This window comes from Hevea brasiliensis, chromosome 9, assembly GCF_030052815.1.
Source record: "Hevea brasiliensis isolate MT/VB/25A 57/8 chromosome 9, ASM3005281v1, whole genome shotgun sequence".
Taxonomy (NCBI): Eukaryota; Viridiplantae; Streptophyta; class Magnoliopsida; order Malpighiales; family Euphorbiaceae; genus Hevea; species Hevea brasiliensis.
Genome location: NC_079501.1, coordinates 37,947,148 through 37,962,821, shown reverse-complemented (window position 1 = coordinate 37,962,821; position 15,674 = coordinate 37,947,148). Strand labels below are relative to the sequence as shown.

Sequence of the window (15,674 nt, the reverse complement as noted above, 5' to 3'; positions counted from 1 at the left end):
TTACAGTAGCAAAATAACCCAAAATCACAAACCAAGCAAATACCGAAATAGGATCTGAGAGCCAAACCTCAGAAGTCCTTTAATGGTGTACTGGATCAGGCAACAGCACACAGTGGTGGAATAAGGGGATTGAGGCGACGCTGGCGATGTTGATCGGAGTCGAAAAGGCCAGTCGGCGGCCAAGGTCTCTCCTGAGCTGGGTGGTGAGAACAAATAGTCACCCTAGATAGATGACCTGCTCTGATACCATGTAGAAAGAGATGATTCTCCTTAATATCAATTAATCTGTACATGGATATATATATACAATTGATTCCTATAATTGTGTTCTACTAATTAGGAAGAAATCCTAAATAAGAATTGCTAAATAGGAATACAGAATACAAAATATACAGAGAAATAATATAATGATTGACTTTCCATAACACTTACAAATAAGCTCTTATATTTTTACCTATTTTATTATGTGCTAATTGATCCCTATATTTTTAATTTATTTTAATGTTTGTTTAGCAAATAATGTAACCTAAATTTTAAACTAAATTTTTTTGCTTATTTGTGTAGGTCATATTTCTGATTATCTTTTTATTGGGTAATGCCTCCTAGTAAAGGATGGATGGATCTTATTGATGATAATCTTAATGATATATATTTACGTGGGGTTGAGGAATTTTTAGACTATGCTTTTAAAAAAATTGGAAAGTATGGGAAAATACGTTATCCTTGTGTCAAGTGTAGTAACACGTATTTCGCTGCACAAGAAGTGGTAGGGACACACCTCAAGGTGTATGGAATAATACTTAGTTATAAGTTTTGGTATCACCATGGAGAAAGGCTAGGTGAATCTGAATCTGATTAAGAAAGTGATGAATTAAATGAAGATGAGCCTAGCAATGCGATGCATGATATATTAAGGGATTTGTATCCAGAGTTTTGTGATCAAGATACAAACTTTGTGGATACGGATACCTTTAGCAATGATATCAATGAAGTGGAGCAAAATGTTGATGCAGATAAATTCTATAGGTTATTAAGAGATTTTGAGTAGCCATTATACCAAGGTTCTAAGAGCTAAAAGTTATCTTGCTTAGTCAAATTGCTCCGTATCAAGAGCCCTAGTGGATGGAGTAATGAGTCATTTATTATGCCATTGTAATTATTGAAAGATGAATTATTGTTTAAAGGATCTAATTTGCAAGATTCATATTATGATGCAAAGAAGGTAATTTAGGATCTTGGTCTCTCATATAAAAAAATTGATGCATGTGTTAATAATTACATGTTATATTGGAAAGAGGATAAGGGGTTAGATTTTTGGAAGATATGTGGCTATTCTAGATGGAAGATTGACAAATATAATGGGGAAGACAAGTTTCAAGCCAATAGGAAGAGAATATTAACAAAAATTCTATGGTAATTTCCACTAAAGCTAAGACTTTAAAGGTTGTTTATGTCCATAAAGACAACATCTTTGATCGATAGCATAAGGAGAAGAGGGTAGATGATGGAGTGATGAGACACCCTACTGATTCATTGGTATGGACTTCTTTTAACAAACTACATCTAAATATTGTCTCAGACTCTTGCAATGTGAGATTAGGCCTTTCTAGTGACGGCTTTCAACCTTTTGCCAATTCAAAAATGCCATATAGTGTTTGTTTAGTTTATTCAATCCATACAATTTGCCACCTTAGATGTGCATGAAACAATCGAATTTTATTTTCTCAATGCTCATTCCATGTCTTGAGGGTCCCAGAGATGCAATAGACATTTATCTTCAACCTTTAGTAAAAGAACTAAGGGAGTTATGGGAAAATGGTATGGACACATTTGATGCATATGCACGAAGAAATTTCAAGTTATATGCAGATTTATTTTGGACTATCAATGATTTCCCTACATATGGGAACTTATTAGGTTGGAGCACTAAGGTAAAATTGGCTTGTCCTTATTATAATAAGGACACTTATTGGATGAGGTTGGCCAATGGAAGCAAGCAATGTTATATGGGTCATCGACAATATCTTCCTCTTAATCACAAATGGCGAAATGATAAGAAATCTTTTCATGGTACAGTGGAGCAATGGTTGCCACCTGAGCCACTTTCAAGAGATGATATACTTGACCAAGTGCAGGATTTTGAAGAGGTGACATTAACTAAGGCTCCACATAGGAGGAAATCAATCTCACATGATGGTAGAGGGGACAATTAGAATGAAAAGAGTATATTCTTTAAGCTTCCATATTGGAGGACCCTATTGTTATATCAAAACTTAGATGTCATGCACATCGAAAAGAATAGAGGTGATAATGTGCTACGCACAATCATGAACATAAAGGGAAAAACTAAAGATGGCATCAAAACTCGCCTTGATTTACAAGTAATGAATATAAGGCCAGAGTTACACCCAATACAAGAGGGTAGTAAAGTTGTGATACCTCCAACATTGTATAATTTATCTATTAATGAAAAATACAAGCTTTGCCAATTTCTAAAGCAATTAAAAGTTCCAGATGGATTTTCATCAAACATTTCTCTGTGTAAACATGAAAGAGCGTCAAAATCTCAGGATTAGAGAGTTATGATTGTCATGTTCTTCTATTACATATATTTCCTCTTGTTATTTGTGGTTTACTTCTTAAAGTAGTATATGTACCACTTGTTGAGTTGTCATTGTTCTTCACACATTTGGGAGCAAAGGCATTAAAGGTAGATGTACTGGAGCAATTAGAGAAGCAAATTCCTATAACTCTTTGTAAGTTAGAAAGGATCTTTCCACCCTATTCTTTGACATTATGGTGCATTTACCTATGCATTTGGCTAATGAAGCTAAAATTGATAAACCAGTATAATATCATTTGATGTACCCAAGAGAACGAGCATTATATTCATTTAAGTCATGTATTCATAATAGAGCTTGTATAGAGGGTTCAATTGTAGAGGCATACATTGTGAATGAGTGCATGACTCTTTGGTCAAGGTATATGCCTGGTATTGAGACAAAGTTTAATCGATAGGAGCGTAACTATGATGGTGGAAATAATAAAAATGATGGACTTTATCAATTTTCACCATGATAGGACGTGTATTTGGCACTTGTAGAACTTGTGATCTTGATACACACGAGTGGGAGCAAGCTCATATTTATATGTTGAAGAATTGTGATGAATTCCAGCCATATATTGAGTATGATATTTTTAAGCTTATCGATATTGTATTCACTATCTTATTTCTTTTGCAATTCATCACAATCATCCATAATCCTCTTTTTGTTTTAGAGAGTATTCACAATTGCTAGCAAACAATTTGGTAGGTATGTCTAAAGGTCAATGGAATAAAAATTTTGGTAGATGGTTCAAGATAAGAGTAAGTATACTTTAAGTTACATGGTTTGAATAATTACTTCAATTGTTTGTAACCACAAGGAAATGATGTTTCACTTTTTCAAACTATTTTTTTTTATAGATTGTGCGGTTGTATAAAAAGGACCAAAGTTAAATGATGGAAGCTTTACTCTCATTGTTATGTGGTATTGCTCGATATGTGATATCTTTTTATGGTTACGTTATTAATGGCTTTAAGTTTCCTATTAAACCTCTTAATAAAGGTTTAAGGACACAAAATAATGGAATTGTTACAAGTGCAGTTATTGGTGATAAAGTTAGCAAAATAGATTACTATGGTGCCTTAACTGAGGTTATTTAATCGCAATATCTAGGAGGAAGACATGTGGTGTTATTTTGTTGTAATTGATAGGAAGTTTATGATCAAGTGAAAGGGGGGGGGGGGTGTGGGTTAAACTTGATGAATATGGGGTTGTTAGTGTTAACTACAAATGAACTCTGAAAAAAAATGAGTCTTTCATATTAGCTAACCAAGCATCACAAGTCTTTTATGTCCTAGACAATATTAATAAAGGCTGGCATTGTGTGATAAAGGCACATCCTTGAGATTCTTATGAGATGCCATTAGAAGGAGGCATTGAGCCCGTTGATTTGAATCAAATAGATGAAGCATATCAACAAGATGAATCTATCAATCTTGAACTTTTAGAAATGACTACTGTTGATGCAAATAATGAAATTAGTTGGAACAGGATAGATTCAGAGCCACAGACAATTGATATATCTTTAATGCAAAAGAAAAGAAAATATAGTTTATGAAGTGTATTTACTTTTTATTATTAGAATATTAATGTTTTACTTTTCCCTTAGAATAAATTCTAGAATATATCAATATTTTATTTTAAATGTTTATGTGTATTTAAGTTATTCAATATAGTTTAACATATTGGTTTAACATAAAGTGATTATTTTATGTCTCTTAGATTGTATTAACGTATTGAAAATAAACGACTACAGGTTCGTGATGCGAGGAAGCGGACTACAAAAAGTGACCCAAGACAAAAATAGTGAAGGGTTCATTCATGGCACCAAGTGCATTAGGAAGGGGATGGGAACGTAGACATCAATCAAGATCATTTTTTTCTATGAAATCCACACAAATGCATATTGGATCAATTGCACATAATCCATTAGAGCTACATGATGACATCTCTCCATTTTAAGATGTTGATTCTAGGGAAGAAAAAAATGGAATACAAGATCAAATATCTGAATAAGTGTATGAAGGTGATTCTTATTTTTCTATTTCATTCAAGGTCATGAATTTTGTTTAAACTAATAATTTAATTTTATTCTTTATGTTGATAGATTTTGATATTATGCAAAATAATATGAGAAGCAAGCGTCAAAGTAATAGCACTTTTGTAAAAGAGGATCCAGTGCAGGAACAAGCACAAAGGTCCAAATAATTATTATCATATGCATTATTATTAATTTATATTCATCATACTTATTTATTATTGATACATTGTTTCTATACTATTAATGAAGTTCTAAAGACTTATTTTTTTTATATATTGCTGTTATGCAAAAGAAGAGAAAAACAAGGGGTATGAATAAAGGTAAAAGGGTTGCAGCACTGAAGGATGATGAGAAATTGAATGTGGTTTTTTTATAATAATCGAGTTATTAGAGAAAATTGTACGGAATGGTTAAGACATTTGGGCAAAATAGTGCATGATTATAACATTTATTCAATAAGAGTGCACTCGTAGAAGGAAATTGGAGAATATACAAATGATCATATGTGGAATTCAGTCAAGGTACTTTTACTTTTGACTAAACTTTTGATTGATTTTTAATATGTACTTATTCATACATTCTAACTCTTTTTATAGGAGAAATTTAAAAATGATAACATTGAGTTATATCAAGAAAAGTCTTTGGAGCATATAAATCAATTATAGAATAATTGGAGAGGAGATTGAAATGCCACAAGATAATGCCTAGTAGTTCCTTTCCAGAGGTGTTGAAAAATGTTCCTTAAAGAATGTATCAAGAAGATTGGGAGCGATTAGTTAAGAATCATTTATCCACAAAAAAGTTTAAGGTATCACACATTTTCTCTCTCATATTAGAAATTATGTAGATTAAATATAACTATATTTATTTTCAGTTTTATTATTCCTTAGAAGGGTTAACATGATATTTTTTTTAAATACCTTATTAATGTAGGAAATAAGTGTTCGAAACTTGGAAATAGACAAAACTTAAATATGCTCCATTGCACTGGTAGTAAACCATACAGATAGATTATTTATGACTTGAAAATATTAATGAAATTTTTCATACTTTTAATCTTAGTGATTAAATATATTATGCTATTTTGTAACAATATTATATTTTACAAAGGAAGGCAATGATGGTAATCCACAAGGCATTAAAACTATTTTTTTTTTTGAAACTCACAAGAAGGGTATAGATTAGTTTACTCTAATGTTCAAGAGAAATATGTATGTTATATATATTAGTTCTATTGTAAATATGTTTCTTTCCATAAATTGTTATACTTGTCATTAATTGATCATAATTATTGTAGAATCAAATTCATGATGTCATTCAATCCAACCCCTCTTCATTTCATTTGGAGGTGGTAGAATTATATTTTAAAACACAACATTGTGATCATGTAATTGGTTATGAGGTTGGAATGAAAGCAAAAAAGGTCAAGAAATCTCATTCCAATGTTGGCCTTCAAGAGGAGAATCGATTGCTTAAGGATCGGTTGTCTAAAGTAGAAGTTAGGATGAAATACCTTGAGGAGTTATTATTGAGCCAACATTCTAATGCTCAATTTGGAACTCCTCCATCTACAAATTATTCTACATGATTGTGATTAGGTAAATTTTCAAATTTTTTTATCTACTATATTCTCTATGTTGTTTTTAATATAGTTCATATTTTAAGTTGAACATTTTATAAATGAAAGTGTATTATTTCTCTATTATATATTTATCCAAGATAAATGAATATACTTAAAGAATTGGATTGGATTGAAAGTTGATGAATATTTTTGAAGTTATATTTTATGCAGGTTGTGAGTTTAAATTGTTTATTTGAAATTTTTGAAATGTCCAAAATACAAATAGAATTCTGCTAGATTTTTTATTTGACATTTATACTTAAACTATTAAGAACTAAAATATTAATAGATTTTAAATTAATTATAAAGCTTATTTCAAGTTATTAATGGAATTCAAAATTCTTGTAATCTAATTATATCTTTATATTTTTGTGCAGATGTGATTTTGCAAATGGTGAATGAATTGAAGTAATTTTTTGGGGGAAGGTATTTAAAAGTAACTTGAAAAATATTCTTGAATTTTTTTTCCTTCACATATTTATAGTTACCTTATTGACATATACAAATTAAGCATAAACAATTAATTTAAACTTGAGACAGTTGTTATGATATTTAGATTAATTATAAATATTATTTTACTTATCAATATATATTATTTATTATTTTTAATTGCATATTAAAATTTCAGGTATTTTATTAGTGAAAACAATTAAACATCATCATTGGCAATGATTTTTGTATATATATTGATTGTTAACAAATTTTTTTGTCGTTAATAATTTTCCACTCATTTTTATGGTTGTTAATAATTTTTTACAATCACTTTTATAGTCATTAATCATTTTTAACTACTATTTTTCATTATTGTTAATAATTTTTAATGTCTATTCCCCTACTTCTTTAATTGTTTTCTATGATTACTTTTTACTATCATTAATAGTTTTTAATGATTATTTTTGCTCTCGTTAATACTTTTTAATGACCTTTTCTTTTTTATCATTAATAACTTTTACTTACCATTATTTACTATTGTGATTACTTTTTAATGAAAATTTTTTTTCATCAGTAATAAGTTTTAATGACAATATGAAAGGTAATTTATAACCTTTAATGATCATTATTTACTGTCGTTACTATTTCTCAATAATTAATTTTTTCATCGTTAATAATTTTCAACGACGACATCCAATGTCATTAATAACTTTTAACGACCATTATTTACTGTCATTACTATTTTCAAACAACCAATTTTTTTATTGTTAATGATTTTTTACGATGCCATTAAAGGTCGTTACATTACAAAATAATGGTATTTTAATTCAAATTTAACGACTATTTTCTCTTTCATAAATAAGATTAATGACGGTTAAAATAGTCGTTAATACTATAATTTAACGACCGTTTATTGTATCCTTGTTATTAGTATTAATGACGAGTTATGTGAAGTTCTCGTTAAACGTTTTAATGATGGAGCCTATAACGACGACTTAATGGCCAACTTTTATGGTCATTAATTAGTATTGGCGATCGCTTCTTAACTTTTAACGAGGATTTTTTCTGTCGCTAAAGACAAGTTTTCTTGTAGTGTAATAAAAGGATGGTGTAAAGGACCTTAAGGAGTATTTTTATAATTTTTGGAGTACTGGAGATAATTATTCGAACTGTATAGGAGATAAAGACCTGAGTTAAGAGATTCGACAAACAAAGGTAGATTAGGGTAAGCCCCTGATGGATAATGTGATTTGTGTTATAAGCATGAGTCCAAATTGTTATTGTTGTTTTATGCTGCTTTTGCATTGTAAGTGGTTAGGTCTTAGGTACAGGGAAAATCTGACTGAATTTCAGCACTATGCTAGGACTAATATTTTGCTTCTTTGGTTATTTAATTATTTTTAGTCAACTATTAATAGAGGCAAGTGTGTCTGTATAAGGGAGTGGAGCTGACCATCTTTTCCTTCCAACCAAATAAGTTGCAATTGTGTTGCCTTAAGGAGAAGTTGGCTTATGTATATGTACCATAGATATAGAATCTCTAGGTGGGTATGTGTGTTATTATGGTTGTCTCTTGCCACCTGTGAGATAGGTATGCCAATTACATTATCACTGACTCCCACAGAATGAAATAAAAGAACATGTTGGATTTCATATAGTCAAAATATGAGGTCAGCTCCCAATATATATTATGGGTGCATGACAACTTTAATTTATTCTCTCATGTGAGGATGAGAGATCTATTTGTTTAGTGCATTTTCATTCATAGGACTACAATAATAAATAGTGATGGAAATTATGACTATAATTAATACCTAAACTCTCTGAGTCAAATGCTCATCCCTATTTAATATTTTTTTCCAAGTTACAGGAGAAGTATTTTTCTTTCAAAGCTAACCTATATTTTTCTTTGCAGGTTATTGTACTATTTAGTTAATAGTTTTTATTATGTTTATTTATTTATTTTATTCTTAAATTAGTTATTATATTAGGAGCATCCTCTACTTGTTGCATTATAATTTTCTATGTTGTGCAACCTTAGTGAAAAGTTGAAGCTTATATATGTGTATTATTAATAAGGAATCCTGGGCTAGGTATGTGTATTATTATGGTTGTCTCTTAGCACCTGTAAGGTAGGTATGTCAATTACATTATCGCTCTCCCGTAAAATAGAATAAGAGAACATGTTGGATTTTAGAGAGCCAAGATATGGGGTCAGTTCCTAACATGTATTATGAGTTCATGATAGCTCCAATTTATCCTCTCGTGCGAGGATGGGTAATCTATTTATTTGGTGCATTTTCATTTATAGGACTGCAGTAATAGATAGTTATAGAAATTATAACTATAATTAATATTTAAACTCTTTAAGTCGAATGCTTATTCCCATTTAATATTTTTCCCCAAGTTGTAGAATGAGCAATTTTCTTTTAAAGTCTAATATATATTTTTCTCCGCAGGTTGTAGTACTGTTTAGTTAGTAGTTTTTTATTATGTCTATTTATTTATTTTATTCTTAAAATTTCGCTATGACATTAATATATATTATATTGATTGATAATGATAAATGTTTTTAAATGGATTTAAGTGTGTTGAATATTAAGATTGAGCTGAACTCCCTAATTACTATGCTATGTATTGGGTTGGTTGGGCTCCCAAATTGTTTTATAATATTTTATAATATTTTGTATTTCTATATGTTGGGTCTTGAGTTTGGGCTTAGTTATGTGTTTCTTACTATGAGTTTTAGGGGCCTTATATCGACCAAAGTCCTAGCATTGATCAGGCCTATGGGATCAAGTCATGACAAATATATGCAAGGATGCAAAATTAGCTGTAATAAAAAGAGTCTACTCAACCTCGGTATTCATAGATATCAATACTAAATTCATAACTAAGGGAGCTCAACTGAACTGTAACACCCACCATTTCCTGACATCAAAATTTCTATCGTTGATAGAATATTCTAATGAATTCAAAGATTCCATTGATAAGGAATTGGTGGTAAGAAGTGCATATGTTTGTATATATGATGTTTTTAATAACACCCTTATGTTCATTAGTTCTATACATTTCACTGTTCCGGTGATCAGTGCCGGTTCGGACAGTCAAGAGGTTTAGAACCATATTCAAGTCACTTAGAAAAGCTATAAACAAAAATTAATAGAAATTATATGAAGGAAAAATTAAAATGAGAAAAACAAAGTATAAAGAGTTAAATGAGCCAAGGTCACAACGATGGGTGACCTAACTGGGAAATGACTACGAGGTCAGTCAAAACCCTAATTTCATAAGAGAAGTTGTGACACTGCAGGCCTAGGAATTTTTGCGAAGTTAAGAGTATTATGAAAACCCCAGAAAAGAATCAAAAACCAGATCGAAAAATTGAACCAGAGTTCCGGGAGCAATCTAGTACTACTAGTAAAACGGATCAGATCGGTAAGGGGCAATTTGGACAATTCACCCTTAGAGGTGACTCACGGCCTAAATGTCCATTAAAATGGAGCAAATTAAGTTTATGAAAATTTGACTTAAAGTGAAGAGGTAATGGAAAAGAAGAAAAGAAAAGAAATTAAATAAAGTTTTAATGACATCATCAATGTGAGGCAATCATGACTTAATAAATTATTTTAATTTCTCATTAATTAATTTTAGAGATTATAGAGGGGTAAAAGAACATTATTAGTGGAATGGGATGAAGAAGGATATAGTTGATTTTACATCTAAATGCCTGACTTGTCAGTAAGTAAAGGCAGAACACCAAGTGCCAGCTGGTCTGTTACATCCATTGCTAGTGCCTGAGTGGAAATGAGAAAGAATAATGATGGATTTTGTGATGGGACTTCCAAGAATCCAAAAGAATCATGATGTAGTGTGGGTCATAGTGGACAGATTGACCAAGTCTGCTCACTTTTTTCCATTGAGGGTGGACTACAGTCTGGACAGATTGGCTAAACTGTACATTGATGAGATTGTGAGACTACATGGGGTGCCAATGTCAATTGTGTCAGACAGAGATCCAAGGTTCACTTCTAGATTCTGGGGTAGTTTGCAGAAAGCCCTAGGAACTAGATTGAACTTCAGTACGGCATTCCACCCACAAACAAATGGCTAGTCTGAGAGGGTAATTCAGATCTTGGAGGATATGCTACGGGCTTGTGTGATTGAATTTGAAGGTAGTTGGGATACACACTTACCTTTGATTGAGTTTGCTTACAACAATAGCTACCAATAAAGCATTGGGATGCCTCCATATGAAGCTCTGTATGGCAGAAAGTGCAGAACTCCTTTGTGTTGGGATGAAGTGGGGAAAATAAAATTGATTGGCCCAGAGATTGTTCAGCAAACAGAGGAGAAGATTAAGCTTATCAGAGATCGACGCAAGGCTACATCAGACCGGCAGAAGTTCTATATTGATTTTAAGAGGAGAGACATTGAGTACACAGTGAGTGATAAGGTATTGCTCAAGGTTTCCCCTTGGAAGAGGATTATGAGATTTGGCTGAAAGGGAAAACTAAGCCCTCGTTTCATTGGACCGTACGAGGTTCTGGAAAGAGTGGGTTCTCTGGCATATCGATTGACATTACCTCTAGAGCTAGAAAGGATACATAATGTCTTTCATGTGTCCATATTGAGGAGGTATAGATCAGACCCATCTCATATTCTACCTATTGAGGAGATTGAGGTAAATCTAGACCTCACATATGAGGAAGAACCTATAGAGATTCTAGCATATGAGGTGAAGCAGCTAAGAAATAAGCAGATACTACTAGTAAAAGTGCTACAGAACCATCATTTAGGCCAAGAAGCTACTTGGGAACGAGAAGATGATATGAGGAGGCAACACCCACAACTATTCAGAAACTAACACCAGGTAAAAATTTCGAGACGAAATTTCTTTCAAGGGGGGGGGGAGAATTGTAATACCCCTATGTTCATTAGTTCTATAGATTTCACTGTTCTGGTGACCAGTGCTGGTCCGGACAGTCAAGAGGTTTAGAACCATATTTAAGTCACCTAGAAAAGCTATAAACAAAAATTAATAGAAATTATATGAAGGAAAAATTGAAATGAGAAAAACAAAGTATAAAGGGTTAAATGAGCCAAGTTCACGGCGATGGGTGACCTAATTGGGAAGTGACTGCGAGGTCAGTCAAAACCCTAATTTCATAAGGAAAGTTGTGACACTACAGGCCTAGGAATTTTGGCAAAGTTAAGGGTATTATGAAAACCCCAGAAAAGAATCAAAAACCAGATCGAAAAATTGAATCAGATTTCTGGGAGCAATCTAGTACTACTAGTAAAACAGATCAGACCGTTGAGGGGCAATTTGGACAATTCACCCTTAGAGGTGACTCATGGCCTAAATATCCATTAAAATGGAGGAAATTAAATTTATGAAAATTTGACTTAACATGAAGAGGTAATGGAAAAGAAGAAAAGAAAAGAAATTAAATAAAGTTTTAATAACATCATCAATGTGAGGTAATCATGACTTAATAAATCATTTTAATTTCTCATTAATTAATTTTAGAGATAATTATGTATAAATAAGAATTTAAAATAAAAACAAAAACAATTTTCTTCTTCTTCATCACCTTTAGTCGTCCACTTCTCTCATCACTCTCTCTTTCATTTCTTCAACTTTCCTTCATTGAAGCTTATTTGAAAGCTTCTTAAAACCAAAATTTCACCCTCAATCCCTTAGAAAAATTGTAGAAAACTATAAATTGAACTTCAAGGAAAAGAGTGGGAGGAGAAACCTTGAAGAAAATTTGAAGAAACAAGAATTTAGAAGAGCTCCATAAGAGGTAAGCTCTCTTTTAAGCTAATTAGGCTTTGTATGCATAGATAGAAGCTTGAAGATAAGGATTTAACTTTAGAAATTATAAAAATTATACATGAATTTTAATGTAAAAAATTCGGCCAACATATGTAGGATTAAGATTTGGTGAAATTTGTTGGAATTAATGGGATATTCATGTTTAATTGAGTATGGAAATGTGTTTAGGACACTTGAATTTCATGAAATGTAGCTAATTGCAAAATTAGAGTTCTTGGCCATTGAAAATTGAGGGAAAAATTAGAGATTTTGAGAATTGTTGCCAAATGACCTAACCGAGGTTTAAAATGGCCAATTTGTGTCATTTGGAGTGTGTTGAATAGTTAGAATTGAGTAGAAATGGTGAATGTGGTGCTGCCCAATCTGGACAGCCTGACCATGGTCCACTTAAAGGACCAAAATTGAAATTCTGTTACTCCAATTGGTGTGAGGCCAATTGGAGATGAAAATTAAGACATAATGCAACAATTTTTGTGTAGAAATCCTGCCCTAAAAATGACTATAAGCTAGTGTAAAATTAGGTTAAATCCAGATTAGGCACACTGCCCCTGTATAAAACTGACCATATGAACAGTACTTATTCAAATGGTCATAACTTGGTGTAGACATGTCCAAATGACCTGATTTTATATCATTGGAAAGCTATGACAGAGTAGAACAACTTTCATGAAGAACACAATCCCAAAGTTTGACCATAACCAAATCAATTTGCCACCCAAACTTGAGTCACCAAAACTGCCAGAACCCAGAATTTTGCCCAGAATTCTTGAATTGGTCAATCTGGCCATTTATGATTAAATGGTCATAACTTGAGCTGAAAAACTCTAAATTGAGTGATTTAAAAAAAGAATTAAAGTTAAGACATTAAGGAACAACTTTGATGAAGGAAAGTTAGCCAACTTTCCACTATAGAGAGTTCAATGGAACAGTAGAAGTGAGTGGCCCAAAACTGAAAATTTACAAATTCTCCTAGGAAACTTTGAATTTAGAGTGGCAATCAATGCCAATAAATTTGACACTCAAAATATGGTATGTGAGTGCATTTAGGACTAACATACCTATTAAAGATGAAAAAGTCAATATTTTGACTTGAATAGTACAATGAATAGTACCTCCATAAACAAAAATGTAAAGGACCTGAATTTATAAACCGTAGCGGGTAGAATAAGTCTGCAAAAATTTAATTACTGAAATTTCTTATTAGAAATAATTTAAATGAGTACTGAAATACTTTAAATTGTGTATTTCAGTAGAAAAAGACACTGGGAAGGATAAAGAGAAAGTGAGTCAAGGCCAAGAGACGACTCATAAAAGGTTTATGCACAACGACTAGTTCTTATTGATTTTCAATTGACTTTTTGATTTGATTTTATGGTGAAAATTTATTTATGACTTTAATTTCTATCGAAAGTTTTGAATAACACTAATTGTTTAATGTTAGCCTAAATGTTGAGAAATTTATTTGAATGTAATTTGATAAATGTTTTGATCTTGGAAATTGTAAAATAGTTTAAAACCACAATGATCATGATTATGTGATTGAATTCCTCACTAGCTTGCCTAGTGGGACGAATTGGTTTTAAATTCCCTCTCTGGCAGAAGTGTTGAAGTGTCTGCCAGTTGAGGACGAATAGGATGAATACTCATATATTTTGTTAGCTAGCTATAGTATTCCTCATTAGCCTTTGGCTATTGGGATGAATTAAACATTGGTGTCATGATTATGCTGTGTGACTCATCAAAAATATTATTTAGTGAATTATGTAATGAAATTTGATTTCTTTAAGAAATTTTCTATCTTTTGAAATTAAGCATAATTTTATGTGTTAACACATCAAGTGGTTTACTTGTGATTTATTTATTGTTTAAATTGTCATTATCTTAATGTTGTGCACCACTGAGACAATGGCTCAGCTATGGCTTTTCATTTCTGTCGCAGGTAGAGATACAGATAAAGCAGTAGATTAGACTAATTGTGGCTAGAAGTGACTGCACTTTTGGATTTTGTCAGGTATATAGATTATACTCCTTGTAAACTTTTTATTTTAATGTATATGAACTGTATGTATGTAATGTAATTGGTCTTGAGCAGTTGTATAATAAAGTTTGTAAATTTATTTGATCTATAAAAATGTTGTAATATAAACTTCTTATTTCAACTTATGAAATGCTTAGTTATTTGAGATTTGTTTTTATAAATTGCTAGGAATGGTATTGAATTGTGTTGTTGAAATTGACTTGAATTGAACTATATTGGAGTTTGGGGTTAAGATAAATATATTGGAAATGCATTTACAGGTTTTTGGAAGAACTGTTTTTCCAAATTATAGATGACACTCTGTCAAAATTTTTACAAAAATTGAGGAGATTTTAAATTAATCAATAATTTTGATTTTGAGATAAATTCCAATTTGAGGATTTTAATAATTAAGAAATGTGATCCGCCATTTTAAATTAAAAGGGAAAGGGTTTAAAATCCCTTGTAGTGTATTTAATGAGTTAACGGTAAGCGAAGTTCGGTAATCCATTAGATATACTATGGGATCATGTTATGCCTTACGTAGGGGTAAGATGTGACATTTAAAACATATTTAAAAATGAAAATGTTTTGAAGGTTTTTATCCCTAAAAGTTTTTAGTTTTTCTTTTGGGCAGAAGAAATTTCAGCAGTCGAAGGATAAACTTTTAGCAACTGAAGTCCTTTATACTATTTAAATTCTTTTTGGGTAGAATGGACTTTGGCAACCAAAACTAAGACTTCCGACAGCTAAAAGTCCCTCGATAGTAAGGGTATAAAAGGGCCAATCACCTGTTTTCTGCCAATAAGGAACTCAAACTTTCTTTCTCTCTTTCTCCAAAGTTTTGATGACATGAAAGTTTAAGCTTGAAGAGGTATTATTGGCTTTTGCATGATTTGAAGCTTAATTCTTCTAAAGGGAAGCTTGGCAAGTGTGGATTGGAGCTCAGATCGCCAATTCACTTCCTTCTCTAATTCAAGAGAAAGAGGTAAATACCTTTTCCTTTTAATCTTTTAGAGGAATCTAAGTTTTTATAGGTGTGTTAGATAGTTAGTTTTTCAAATGCATGTATGTTTGGAGCATGAACAGGTTGAAATAGGGTTGCATGTTGAGTC

The 15,674-nt window shown here is 31.6% G+C and overlaps 1 long non-coding RNA gene across 1 annotated transcript; it reads left to right on the top strand.

The window, feature by feature from the left end:
* The first annotated feature begins 4,366 nt into the window (after positions 1 to 4,366).
* On the top strand, positions 4,367 to 14,628 carry LOC110667588 (uncharacterized). Its single transcript, XR_009151384.1, has 6 exons — positions 4,367 to 4,632; positions 4,714 to 5,455; positions 5,945 to 6,245; positions 6,646 to 6,694; positions 13,793 to 13,856; positions 14,482 to 14,628. It is a non-coding gene; the product is annotated as an uncharacterized LOC110667588 (long non-coding RNA).
* Positions 14,629 to 15,674: the final 1,046 nt, after the last annotated feature.